General features: G+C 44.2%; 1 pseudogene; it reads left to right on the plus strand.

The window, feature by feature from the left end:
* The first annotated feature begins 11,647 nt into the window (after positions 1–11,647).
* On the plus strand, positions 11,648–12,745 carry LOC150060416 (WW domain binding protein 1-like pseudogene; annotated as a pseudogene).
* Positions 12,746–13,377: the final 632 nt, after the last annotated feature.

A 13,377-nucleotide genomic window follows, 5' to 3' on the forward strand; every position in this document is an offset into this window, starting at 1 on the left:
GAGTGGGATATCATGGTTTAGTCATCTGTGTGGGTGAGGCTTCACAAATACCAGCTGTTAGATCTTTTTTTTCTTTTTTTGTAATTAGTAAAAGGGTTACATGATATTTGCCAGATAGAAGGTGCATTAATTCACATACATTGATACCCTTTCACATGTCTTGGTACCCATATCCCTCCCCCCCACACCCCACACCCGTCTTGGTTTTCCCCCCTTCCCTATCAAATTTCAAATATCCAAATACAAATAAATTCAATAAATCAGATAACAAAGTGAGATACTATACCAATATGAGATAACCAAGGGACAGCAAAGGAGATGAGAGACAACATAGTACATTAAGGACAACAATCATTCATTATATGGCTTTTGTTTCACTATCCTGGAGGTCCTTTCAATTAGCTTCACATTATATGTCCTTATGTATCAAGATTTTGCTCTATTGTAAATCTCTGCTAGTAGCGCCCAAGGTTTCTACTGATTATGACGAATGAGGGAAACCATTGAGCCTAAGTTCCTTTGAGTCTGGCTTACTTCACTTAATATGATTTTTTCTAAGTCTTTCCATTTCCTAACAAATGGGGCGATGTCATTATTTCTGACAGCAGCATAGAATTCCATTGTGTACAAATACCACAACTTGTTGATCCACTCATCAACTGAGGGACATCTAGGTTGGTTCCATATCTTTGCTATGGTGAATAGTGCTGCAATGAACATGGTTGTGCTAGTGGGTTTAGTATGTCCTTGTTTCTGGGTGGTTGGGTAAATGCCAAGTAGTGGAATTGCTGGGTCATAGGGGAGTTCTATGTTTAGCCTTTTGAGGCACTGCCACACTGCTTTCCATAGTGGTTCAACGAGTTTGCACTCCCACCAACAGTGTAGTAGTGATCCCTCCTGGCCACATCCCCTCCAGCATCTGTTGTCATTCGTTTTCCGGATCCTGGCCATTCTAGCTGGAGTGAGGTGGAATCTTAGAGTTGTTTTGATTTGCATTTCTTTTATGACCAGAGATGTTGAGCATTTCTTCATGTGTCTATAGGCCATTTTTGTTTCTTCTTCAGAGAAGACTCTCTTTAAGTCTTTGGCCCATTTTTTAATGGGATGGTTGTTACTTTGGAGATTAGTTTTGGAGTGATTCAATTTTTTGAGTTGTTGATATATTTTAGATATGAGGCCTTTGTCCGTTGTTTGGTTGGTGAAGATCTTCTCCCACTCTGTAGGCTTCCTAATTAATTTACTAACTATGTCCTTTGCCATACAAAAGCTCTGCAGTTTAATGCAGTCTCACTTGTCCAGCCTTTCTCTGATTTGTTGTGATTCTTGGTCCTTATTAAGACAGTTTCGACCTGTGCCAAGGAGGCCTAGTGTATCTCCTATTCCTTCCTGTAGAGTTTTCAGTGTGTCAGCTTTTACCTCCAGGTCTTTGATCCATTTGGAGTTAATTCTAGTGCAAGGTGACAACGAAGGATCCAGCTTTAGTTTTCTGCAGGTGCTTAACCAGTTCTGCCAGCACAACTTGTTGAAGAGGCTGTCTTTCTTCCATTCTATTTTTTGGCTCCCTTGTCAAAGATTAGGTGGCCATAGGTCTCGTGGTTTAATATCTGGGTCCTCAGTTCTATTCCATTGGTCTTCGGGCATGTTCTTGTGCCAGTACCAAGCTGTTTTGAGAATTATAGCTCTGTAATACAGTCTAAAGTTTGGAATTGAAATTCCTCCAGCGCTGTTCTTTCTGCTAAGAAGTGTTTTTGCTATACGGGGTCTTTTATTATTCCATATGAAATTTTGAATTGCCTCTTCTATTTCTTTAAAGAATGACATTGGGATGTTGATGGGTATTGCATTGAATTTGTAGATAGGTCTTGGCAAGATTGTCATTTTCACAATGTTGATTCTTCCAATCCAGGAGCATGGGAGGTTTTTCCATTTCCTGAGTTCTGCTTTAATTTCCTTTTTTAGGGTTTTAAAGTTTTCGTCAAAAAGGTCCTTTGCATTCTTAGTTAAGCTAATTCCTAGGTACTTTATTTTCTTTGAGGTTATTGTGAAAGGAGTTTCTTTCCTGATTATTGCCTCATTACTCTCACTGTTGGCGTAAAGGAAGGCAGTTGATTTTTGAGGGTTGATTTTATAGCCTGCTACTCTTCCAAAGCTTTGAATCAGCTCAAGGAGCTTGGGAGTAGAGTCTATAGGATTCTTTAAATACAGAATCATGTCATCTGCAAAGATGGATAGTTTTATTTCCTCTTTCCCTACTTGGATCCCCTTTATGCTTGCTTCTTGCCTTATTGCACTGGCTAGGAATTCTAGTACTATGTTAAAGAGGAGTGGAGAGAGTGGGCATCCTTGACTCGTTCCTGATTTTAGAGGGAATGGCTTTAGATTTTCACCATTAAGTGTAATACTAGCAGTAGGTTTCTCATACACAGCCTTTATTACATTGAGGAATGTTCCATGGATTCCTAGTTTCTCCAGAGCTTTTAACATAAAGGGGTGTTGGATCTTGTCAAATGCCTTTTCCGCGTCTATTGAGACAATCATGTGATTTTTGTCCTTGCTCCTGTTGATGTGTTGAATTATATTAATTGATTTGCGTATGTTGAACCAGCTTTGCCTCCCTGTGATGAATCCAGTTTGATCATAGTGTATAATTTTTTTGATGAGTTGTTGTAGACGGTTGGCCAGTATTTTGTTGAGAAGTTTTGCATCGATGTTCATCAAAGATATAGGTCTATAGTTCTCTTTCTTTGATGAATCTCTGTCTGGTTTGGGGATGAGGGTTATACTGGCTTCATAGAATGAGTTTGGTAAGGAACCTTCGTTTTCAATTTCGTTGAAGAGCTTGAGGAGTATTGGTGTGAGCTCTGCTTTGAAGACCTTATAGAATTCAGCTGTGAATCCATCTGGCCCTGGACTTTTCTTAGATGGAAGTTCTCTAATTGCCATTTCTATTTCAGAGCTTGAAATAGGCCTGTTGAGTTGGCTTAGTTCTTCTTGGTTCAGTGTGGGAATATTAATATTGGCTAGGAATTCATCCATTTCATCTAGATTCTCAAATTTGTTGGCATGAAGGTTTGAGAAGTATTCCCTTATGATATTCTGGCTCTTGGTAATTTCTGTCGTGATATTACCATTTTCATCTGTGATTTTGTTTATTTCGATATGCTCTCTTCTTTTTTTGGTAAGATTTGCTAAGGGCTTGTCAATTTTGTTAATTCTTTCAAAGAACCAACTCCTTGTTTTGTTGATTCTTTCTATAGTTTTTTTGGATTCCAAATCATTTAATTCTGCTTTGATTTTAATTATTTGCTTTCTTCTACTGGGATTAGGGTTGGTTTGTTGCTCTTTTTCCAGGAGCTTAAGGTGAGACATTAACTTGTTGGTTTGCAATTTTTCCAACTTGTTGTTGTAGGCACTCAGCGCTATAAATTTTCCTCTGAATACTGCCTTTGCTGTGTCCCAAAGGAGTTGGTATTTTGTGTGCTCCTTACTGTTCAATTTCATAAACTGTTGGATTTCTGTTCTGATCTCTTCGATGACCCATTGGTGATTCAACAATGTGTTGTTCAGTCTCCATGAGTTACAGGGTTTTCGTTGGTGGAGATGTGTGTTCAGTTCCAGTTTGATGCCTTTGTGGTCTGAGAGTGTGCATGGAATAATTTCAGTGTTTCTGAATCTGTCCAGGTTTGTTTTATGGCCTAAGATGTGATCTATTTTGGAAAATGTTCCATGTGCTGCTGAGAAAAACGTATATTGTGTTGTTGCTGGGTGGAATATTCTGCAGATGTCTGTTAGATCTAGTTGTTCTATATAGTTATTCAGTTCTAAGGTTTCTCTGTTGAGTTTTTGCCTTATTGATCTGTCCATAGGTGAAAGTGGTGTGTTAAAGTCACCGACAATCACTGTATTTCGATCTATGTATGGTTTCAGTGTAAGTAAAGTTTGCTTGATGAAGTTTGGAGCTCCGGGATTGGGTGTGTAAATATTTAGGATCATTATGTCTTCCTGGAGGAAAGATCCCTTTAGTTGTATGTAGTAACCTTCTTTGTCTTTTCTTACTAATTTTGGTTTGAAGTCTATTTTATCTGATATGAGGATGGCAACTCCAGCCTGTTTATGGGGGCCGTTAGCTTGATAGAGTTTATTCCAACCTCTCACTTTCAAAAGATGCTTGTTTTTTTGGGTAAGATGTGTCTCTTGAAGACAGCAGAACGATGGCTCTTGCTTTTTGATCCAACTAGACAGCCTATGCCGTTTAATTGGAGAGTTGAGTCCGTTGATATTGAGAGTTATGATTGAGAGATATTTATTAGGTCCTACCATTTTTAAAAGCTTTTATTTGGGCTTGTGTCTTGACAGTTCTTGTGGTCCTTAGGTGGTATGCTGTTTAGGTGCCATTTCTTTCCCTATATTGCATTTATTTTGGTTTTCTATGTATAGAACATCTTTCAGAATTCTCTGTAGTGTTGGTTTTGTTGTGACATATTGTTGCAGCTTTTCCCTGGAATGGAATGTTTTTATTGTTCCCTCAGTTATGAATGAGAGCTTAGCTGGGTACAGTATTCTTGGTTGGTAGTTATTTGACTTAAGGGCATGACATATATGCTTCCAGTCACTTCTTGCTTGCATGGTCTCTGCTGAGTAATCTGGGGTTATTCTGATTGGTTTTCCTTTATAGGTTACTGAACCCTTTTCCCTAGCTGCCTTTAGGATCCTTTTTTTGGTTTCTACTGATCCAGTTCGGATTACGATGTGGCAGTGAGATGTTCTTTTCTGGTCAGGTCTGTTTGGGGTTCTAAAAGCTTCTTGTATCTGGATGGGTCTGCCCTTCTGGATATTTGGGAAATTCTTTGAGATGATTCCCTGAAGTATCTTTCCAATACCTTTGACCTCTTTCTCCAGACCCTCCTCAATACCAATTAGCCTTAAATTAGGCTTCCTAATTGTATCTTGGACCTCCTGAAGCGCTCTCATTTTTCCTAGATTTGGATTGACTCATTTTCTGTTCTTTCTCTATAATAACTAAATTATCTTCAGCCCCGGAAATTCTCTCCTCTGCATTGTCTAACCTGCTATCAAAGCTATCTACTTTATTTTTCATCTCCCTTGCTACTAATTGCTCATTTTTGATGCCTTGCATCTCTTCTTTTAGATCATGTATGGATTTCTTTAGCTCCTTGATTTCCATTTGAGTGGTTAGCTCAGTAGCTTTATTTTCTTTGAACATTTGCTGGAGTTCAGTCACCTTTTTATTTGTGGATTCTATGAATTCATCCATCTTTCTTTGAACAGCCTTTATTATGGCCTCCTTTATGGCTTCTTCTTTTTTACTTATCACCTTGTTTATGGTTTCCTCTTGTTCAGCTATGGCTTCCTCCCTTATCTCTTTCTTTATATTTTCACATTTTTCATTAATGATGTTTATTAATTGCATTTGTGCAGCACTTGGAAGACTCTCCTCTAGGTTTGCCAGTGACTGTTCCATTGGCTGTTTACATTGGGTGGGGGAGGTGGGAGATGTTGTTTCTTGATTTGACATTTTTCTTGAGTTTCTTGTTCTGCCCATTTGAAAATGGGAGCAAGATTAATACTAAACACGATTATAGTTTTTCAGATATAACCAACCTAGACCTCTGTAGCTGGCAGACTCTAGATGTTCACAAGTTTTGATTGGTGTTATCACTCTTTCTTTTTGTGCAGTTACCGACTAGTCTAATTATTCACTGATAAGTGATTTATATCCAAAACAATAAGCCTCTCAATCCAATCTCTATTGTCTTTAAGTCCCTCTGAGCCTAGAGAATGATTAGACACCTAGATATACAATGTTGCTCAACAGCCATCAAGTGTAAATCCATGCAGTATAAGGGTTGAAAGAGGAGCAGAGGTCCAGAGATAGAAAAATAGAATGAGAGAGGTCAGGGGGTAAGTAGGTAGAGTATTTGAGTACAAAGTTTGGAAAGTGTTAGAATAAAACTTATGTGTTGCTGCGCGACTAGTTCTTAGCCCAGCCAGTGGCCTCACAGTGGACCATGGGATGGATCTGCGAGCTTCTGTCTGAGCATGGTTGGCGGACGTTTTCCTGTGCTTCCAGGGGCGGCCCCAAGCCAAGGGTCTGGGGATTGAGAGTTTCAGGAGCTCTCAGCAGGACCAGCAGGAGGCCCCTCTGTTCCCAGGGGCAGGGCCCAGCTGGGGACTTGGGCTCCAAGGGCGGAGCCGCGCCTTTTTGGTTCTCAGAAGGGGAGCTTGGCTGCTGGTTGGCCCTTCAGATCCCTGCTGTGTTTCCACTGCTATGTCAGAGTCTGTGACTGTGGGGGGGGGCCCTCGGTGTTGTCTTGCTCAGGATTCCCAGCTGGAGGATGCCCTGCTCGAGAATTGAGGGGGGGCAGATGCTGGCTCCTATTTACCCGCACCCCCTACCCACTGTTGTAAGGCCGGGTCCCAAATCGCTCCACTCTCCAGATCCAGTGGCCTGGGTGAGGAGCCTGGTGGGTGGGTGGGAGCTGGGACAGCTCCGCCTCCCCTGGTGGGGTGCTGAGTCTTAGGGTCCGCCCGCTCGTCAGTCTCCAGTCAGAGGGCTGGGGGTTGAGCCCGTTGGGCGGGTGGGAGTTGGGACAGCCCCGCCTCCCTTGGTGGGGTGCTCGGTCTTATGGGTAGCCCGCCTGTCAATCTCCAGTCAATGGCCTGAGGGAGGGGGCTGTTGAGGGGAGGGACAGGATATCCTTGCCCCCCTGCTCCCGCCAGTCTTTCTCGGGCGGGGTGTTGGGGTCTGAGTTAAGTTCTATTGCTTGGCACCCGCTCCGCTTTCCCGATGTGTTTGGGGATGCGCTGTATTACTCACGCCTCTGCGTCCATCTGCGGGAGCTCCTCAGTGGTGGGTAGTCTTTCACTCCCCTCGGGTCTCCGCCACCGCCTGTGTTCTGCCTCTGGGTTCCCCTGCTTGCTGTTCTGGTTCTGCGTCTGGGTTCCGCTGCTTCCGCTGTTCAGTGGCCCGGTTCTGTGCTGGTTTCTGCAGCCGTTGGGCTCCCAGCCTGGTGCCCTCCACTGCCGCCGCTTTTCGTGGATTAGAGCCTACCGGGGCCAACCGGCAGCAAACCAGGGTTCGCAGATTGGGGTTCCTGAAAGAGGGGACAAGGACTAGGAAGAAAAAGAAGAGAGACAGACACACAGGGTCCGGGATGTCCGCAGTCCAGGCAAAGACTGCTGAGACTGCCGCGCCTATTTTCCACTCCCCCTTCTTCCCTCCTCCTGACCCAGGGAACCTCCTGATGTTACATTCATATGGTAATTCTCAGGTCATTTACATAGAATAGGGCAGAAAGCAATAAGACAATAAAGCCATCGTCTGATGCAAGTCAAGGTACAGTTTGATTCCACTCTGGCTCCCAACAAGAGCCGGTGCCCGCCCCCGCTTTCCCCGCGTGGAGCCGGTGCCCGCTCAAGCCGCTATTCGCGCGGCTTTCCGCGGCTTTGGGCGAGAGGTGGGGGAGGGGTCCTCGCGTTCCGAATTCTTTGAGAAAGTTGGATGTGAGCTTTATCTGGATTTCTTTTCCGGTTTGAGTCCTTCTCCGTTGCTTTTTGAGTTTGTTGTTGTGGATTTCTTTAGATAGTTGGCTCGTGGGACTCCCTGGTTCTCTTTTTTTGTCAGAGAAAGCTAGGCAGCGTCCCTATTGTCTCGGCGCCATCTTCCTTCAAGTTGTGGTATTTGTACACAATGGAATTCTATGCTGCTGTCAGAAATAATGACATCGCCCCATTTGTTAGGAAATGGAAAGACTTAGAAAAAAATCATATTAAGTGAAGTAAACCAGGCTCAAAGGAACTTAGGCTCAATGGTTTCCCTCATTCGTCATAATCAGTAGAAACCTTGGGCGCTACTAGCAGAGATCTGCAATAGAGCAAAATCTTGATACATAAGGCCATAGAGTATGAAGCTAATTGAAAGGACCTCCAGGATATTGAAACAAAAGCCATATAACGAATGATTGTTGTCCTTAATGTACTATGTTGTCTCTCATCTCCTTTGCTGTCCCTTGGTTATCTCATATTGTTATAGTATCTCACTTTGTTATCTGATATATTGAATTTATTTGTATTTGGTTATTTGAAATTTGATAGGGAAGGGGGGAAAACCAAGATGGGTAGGGGGTGTGGGGGGGGAGGAAATGGGTACCAAGACATGTGAAAGGGTATCAATGTATGTGAATTAATGCACCTTCTATCTGACAAATATCATGTAACCCTTTTACTAATTACAATAAAAAAATGCAAAAAAAAGAAAGGAAAATAAGAAAACATTTAATATGATTTTAAAATGAAAAAAAAAAACAAATTCCTTTTATCCGGGCAACACTAGCTCACACCTGAATTCCTGGCTACTCAGGAGGCTGAAATCTGAGGAATGTAGTTCTAAGACAGCCCAGGCAGAAAGTCTATGGGACTCTAATCTCCAACTAACCAGTAAAAAGCCAGAAATGGAGGTGTAGCTGGAGGGTACAGAGCCCATTGTGAATGAAGAATCTAATAGGCAGTGCCCAGACCCTGAAATCAAACACCAGTATTAGCACAATAAGTAAGAGTATAAAAATGAACAAGAAATATTTTTGCCAGGTACCCATGGCCCCTAACTACTCATATGAATGAGATTCAAGGAATTCTGATAATAAACCAGCCAGGGCTGAAATATCCATCAGTCTCCATTTCCATAAATATCTTCATAAAGCAAGATGAAAGCCATGGCCCAAGTGATAGAATGCCAGCTTAGCAACTTTGAATCCCTGACTACAAATGAAGTACTACCATAAAAGGGTGATGTTTTTATGAATCCAATATGTCTAGAAATAGGTGTGACAGATTGTACACAAGTTAAAACTAGTTCCCAGAAAGGTTATAGGCACTAATAAAAGTACAATTTCCCACCTTTGCTCTTCTCATGAACTCAGCAATTAGCTCATTAGCTGACACAGAAATTGTTATTTTCCTCCCTGCCAAGTTCTCTTCATACAAGTATCACAGAGTTTAATTCACTGAGACCAAGGAAAGCTCTTGCTAATCGTTCTGCCATGCTTTCTTCACATGGCAACAAGGTCCAGTCTATGCTGTCAATTAGAGGAAACCAAAGGACAAACTTGTGAGAACAAAGTGGTTTATGTTTTCAACAGAGAATGGGACACATAGGCACTGCTCCCCTCCAGGAGACCAATCCCTCCACTTGCCCTGCACAGGGTCTGTGGGCTGCCTTAGAGAGCTTGGCCCCCATGCACCTCCCCTCCCACTTCTACTCCAACACAGCCAGACTTTCCCCATGGCCTCCTACTGCCCATGGAGACAAACAGCAAGACATTCCCCTCCACAGGCTTCCCTCCAATACTGAAATGGTTGGACTCAACTAAGATGCATCCTTTCATGCCCTTCAAGTCTTTGCACCTGGCTGCACCCAACATTGCATTTGCATAGAGCTCCCTAGGGAGGAGCCTCCCTGCCAAGTCTAACATAAAAGCTCAGCTCTGACCCTAAGGGACTGGTGAGCACTGCACACTTCCATTTCTCAAGATGAGGTGCCCTGCTCAGCTGCTGGGGCTGCTGATGCTCTGGATCCCTGGTAAGGGCACAGGGAGAGGAAGATGAGGAGCGAGGGAGGTGTGAGGGTAAGGCCTGGGGGCGCCACTGATGCTTTTGTGTGTTCTGACCACATTTTATGTTCAGATCTGTTATTTCTACATGGAAGTTGATATTTAGATCTGTGAGGGGCAGGAAGACTCCTGTTCTATTGCATGAGATGGTATAGACAAAGCCATTTGTGTGAAAATATTACATCCTGTCTTAAAATTTATTTAAATTCTAAATCAAAATCCCAACAATAACTTGTTTAACCTATAATGTAAAACAAAGGAAAATTATGGAACTTGCTGATAAGTTTTATATACAGCCGTATATTTTTCTTTCGTTTCTTAGGATCCAGCGGAGACGTCCTGATGACACAGACTCCACTCTCTCTGTCCATCAATCCTGGAGAGCCCACATCCATCTCCTGCAGGTCTAGTGAGAGCCTCCTATATAGTGATGGAAACACCTACTTGAATTGGTTCCTGCAGAAGCCAGGCCAGTCTCCACAACGCCTGATCTACAAGGTTTCCAACCGAGATACTGGAGTCCCAGACAGATTCAGTGGCAGTGGGGCAGGCACAGATTTCACCCTGAAAATCAGCAGGGTGCAGCCTGAGGATGCTGGAGTTTATTACTGCGGGCAAGGTACAAAATACCCTCTCACAGTGCTACAGCCCAGAACAAAAACTTCCCTGCATGGGGCAGCCCAGCTGTGGCCCTGTGCTGCCTGCCTGGGGAGCAGCAGAGCAGATTCTCTAAGTCTGTGTGCAAGGACAAGTTTGGGGAACTCAGAGCCACACACTGCAGCTGAGGTCTCCCTGGATACACTCAGTGAAAACATTAATGGTCAGCTACAATACACTCCCCACAGTATTTGTGACAGAACTGTACAGATTCCCTAAGTTATATCTGGATGTTTCCAAAAAGATTGAAGACCTGTTTTCTTGGCAAGATTTTCCCATAGAAACAGCGAAGTGGTATAGCTTCTAGAGGGGATTTTGTGCTTTGCCAATTCTGTTCCTTTGCACATTGAGATATAAACTAAATCCACCCCCCACACACACAAAAAATGACTCACTGGGAAAAGTAATAAAAGGAACACTATGAAAATGGCTTAGACTCATGAAAAATTATAATCATGAAAAACCACACATCTTGTCTATGTCGCTTTCTACTCATCAAATTCCAGTCATTCCATAAAGCAATCTTAAATAACCTATATTAAAGCACAGTGGCATTGAGAAAGCAAGTATTTAATTGGCCTGAATCTTTGCATATTATTATAGTCAGAAAACCCCTAAATGAATGAGTGCAATAATTTTCTAAATGTAGATATATGGAAATACACTTATGCAAATATTCACATGAGATCACATGTCCGTGTGGATGATAGAAAGATACAGAGAGAGATGTATACATAAATGTAGAAAAAGATATAATAGAGATAGAGATGACAGACGTATAATCACAGCTCTTGGTGCTAGCAGCGGATGGAGCCATCAGACCTAATTTAGTTCATGGCTTACCCTCTTCTGCCATCTTCTGACAATTCTTTATAACTGCAACTCAACTTCACAATGAGTCCATGCAGTCCATATGAGGCCTCAGACTTTTATTTTCATTGCCTTCATTTAAATCCTTTGCATCAGTTCAATCATATTTAAACAGAGAACCTAGTGTAAAGACCCCCAAGGTAGAGACTAAAGGAAATAAGTGGCAAAGTTTTGCCAAATCATTAAGAAAGAAATCAGCATTTTTAAATTTTTCCAGAGAATACTAAAGAGCTATCTGAGTGGGGTGCCAATAGAGGAACTTAACTCAGGACCTAAGAGCTCTCTCTTAGTTTGTTTCATTCAAAGACATTGCGCTACCATTTAAGTGATAGCTCCAGTTCTCGCTTTTTGGTGGTTAACTGGAGGTAAGATTCTCACAGGCGAGGGGAGAGTGAGACAGGAAAGAAGGAAAGAAGGAAGGAGAGGAAGAAGAGAGGGAGGCAGAGAGGAAGGTGGCGGTGCCATGGTGGAGGAGCAGGAGCCAGAGGGGGATGGAGAGGAGAAGGCTCCTGGGTACCATGGCACTCCTGCTTCTCCAGGCACTGCCAGGTCACCTGTCAGCCAGAGCCGAACCCCGGCAGGATAAAGAAGCTGTGTGGGTACCCACGATCAAAGCTACCTCTGTGACACAGGACACTGCTGTGGACAGTCTCAGTGCTGCAACTACTATGAACTCTGGTGGTTCTGGCTGGTGTGGACCATCATCATCACCTTGAGCTGCTGTTGTGTCTGTCATCACCTCCGAGCCAAGCTCTGCCTTCAGGCTCAGCAGCAACAACATGAAACACCCTGCTCGCCTACCCGGAAGCCCACAATTACTCAGCGCTGTCATTTTATTTCAGGTCTTTGCCAAACTATTTACGACCTCCTTATGAGGAAGTGGTGAACCGACCTCCAACTCCTCCCCCACCATATAGTGCCTTCCAACTACAGCAGCAGCAGCCGCCCCAGCCACTGCCACCTCAGTGTGGCCCTGCAGGTGCCAGCCCCCCAGGTGCTGATGCCACTTGGGGTCCTCAGGGGGCACAGAGTAGCCCCTTGTCTCAGCCCAGCGGAAGCAGCACGAGATCCCCCAGCACCTCTGACCCTGAGCCTTCTGATGTGCCAGCTGACCAAGCAGCCAATAAAGCCCCAGCAATGGAGCCCAGTGGCTCAGTGGCTGGCCTTGGGGAGCTTGACCCTGGGGCCTTCCTGGACAAGGATTCCGAATGTAAGGAGCAGCTGCTGTAAGATTCCGGCTGGGAGCATGGTGCAGTCCCTGAGAGCGAAGACAAGACGCCTGGCAGACATCGCCGCTTCACAGGTGACTCAGGCATTGACGTGTGTGTGTGCAACCAGGGCCACCATGACGACGAACTCAAAGAGTTCAGCAGGCTTATTGATGATGCCTTGGATGGTCCCTTGGACTTTTGTGACAGATGCCATGTGCGACCTCCTATCGGTGAGGAGGAAGGGCTCTGTCAGGTCTCTGAGGAGCAGGCTCAAGAGCCTGGGCACCCCCACCTGCCATGGCACCTGCGTGCCTTCTGCTGAACACCATCAATGAACAGGACTCCCCAAACTCCCAGAGCAGCAGCTCCCCCAGCTAGAGCAGGCCTTGCCTGTCCCTGAGGATTTGGCAAGTGACCAGGGCAGAGAAGACCCACAGAGAAGCATTGACTTTCAGAAGTGGTACAGCCACTTCGTTCTCTTTTTGTTTGTTTTTGTTTGTTTTTCTCTCTCCTCTCCTACATTTCCTACATCTCCACATACAGTTTGGGGTATAGATGCCTTCCCCCCACAGAAGCACAGTGTTGTGCCGGGCTGTGTAGCTGGTTCTGTCACTCATTCCTTTTGCCCCTTACTTATGCCCTTCTTCTGTTTTTCAAGTCATATCTCACCTACCTGCTTGGGTAAGGGAGATGTGTGTTTTAAAAAGCCCCCAAGGAGTGGGGGCTGGGACTGTGCCCTGACAGGATCCTTGGTGATGGAGTAGATTTATGCTCAGTTTTAGTTTCACACATTTTTGCCATGTCTCAGTTCCAGGAAAGGCAGCTTCTCTTGGCCCTCCTTGAAGAAGGAAGCCCCCAGGGGCCTGGGCATTGTCACTTGTGGTTGACAGTGTCTAAAGCTGGCATTGAGCTAATCCTGTAGAAGGATGAGAGCTGCCCTGCAGGTGGTTAACAGGTAGATTGTTGGGCACTCAAATCCCAGATAACCAGTTCAGTGCAATGCTGTGCTT

Source organism: Megascapheus bottae, chromosome 7 (genome assembly GCF_031878675.1).
Source record: "Megascapheus bottae isolate mThoBot1 chromosome 7, mThoBot2.hap1, whole genome shotgun sequence".
NCBI lineage: Eukaryota > Metazoa > Chordata > Mammalia > Rodentia > Geomyidae > Megascapheus > Megascapheus bottae.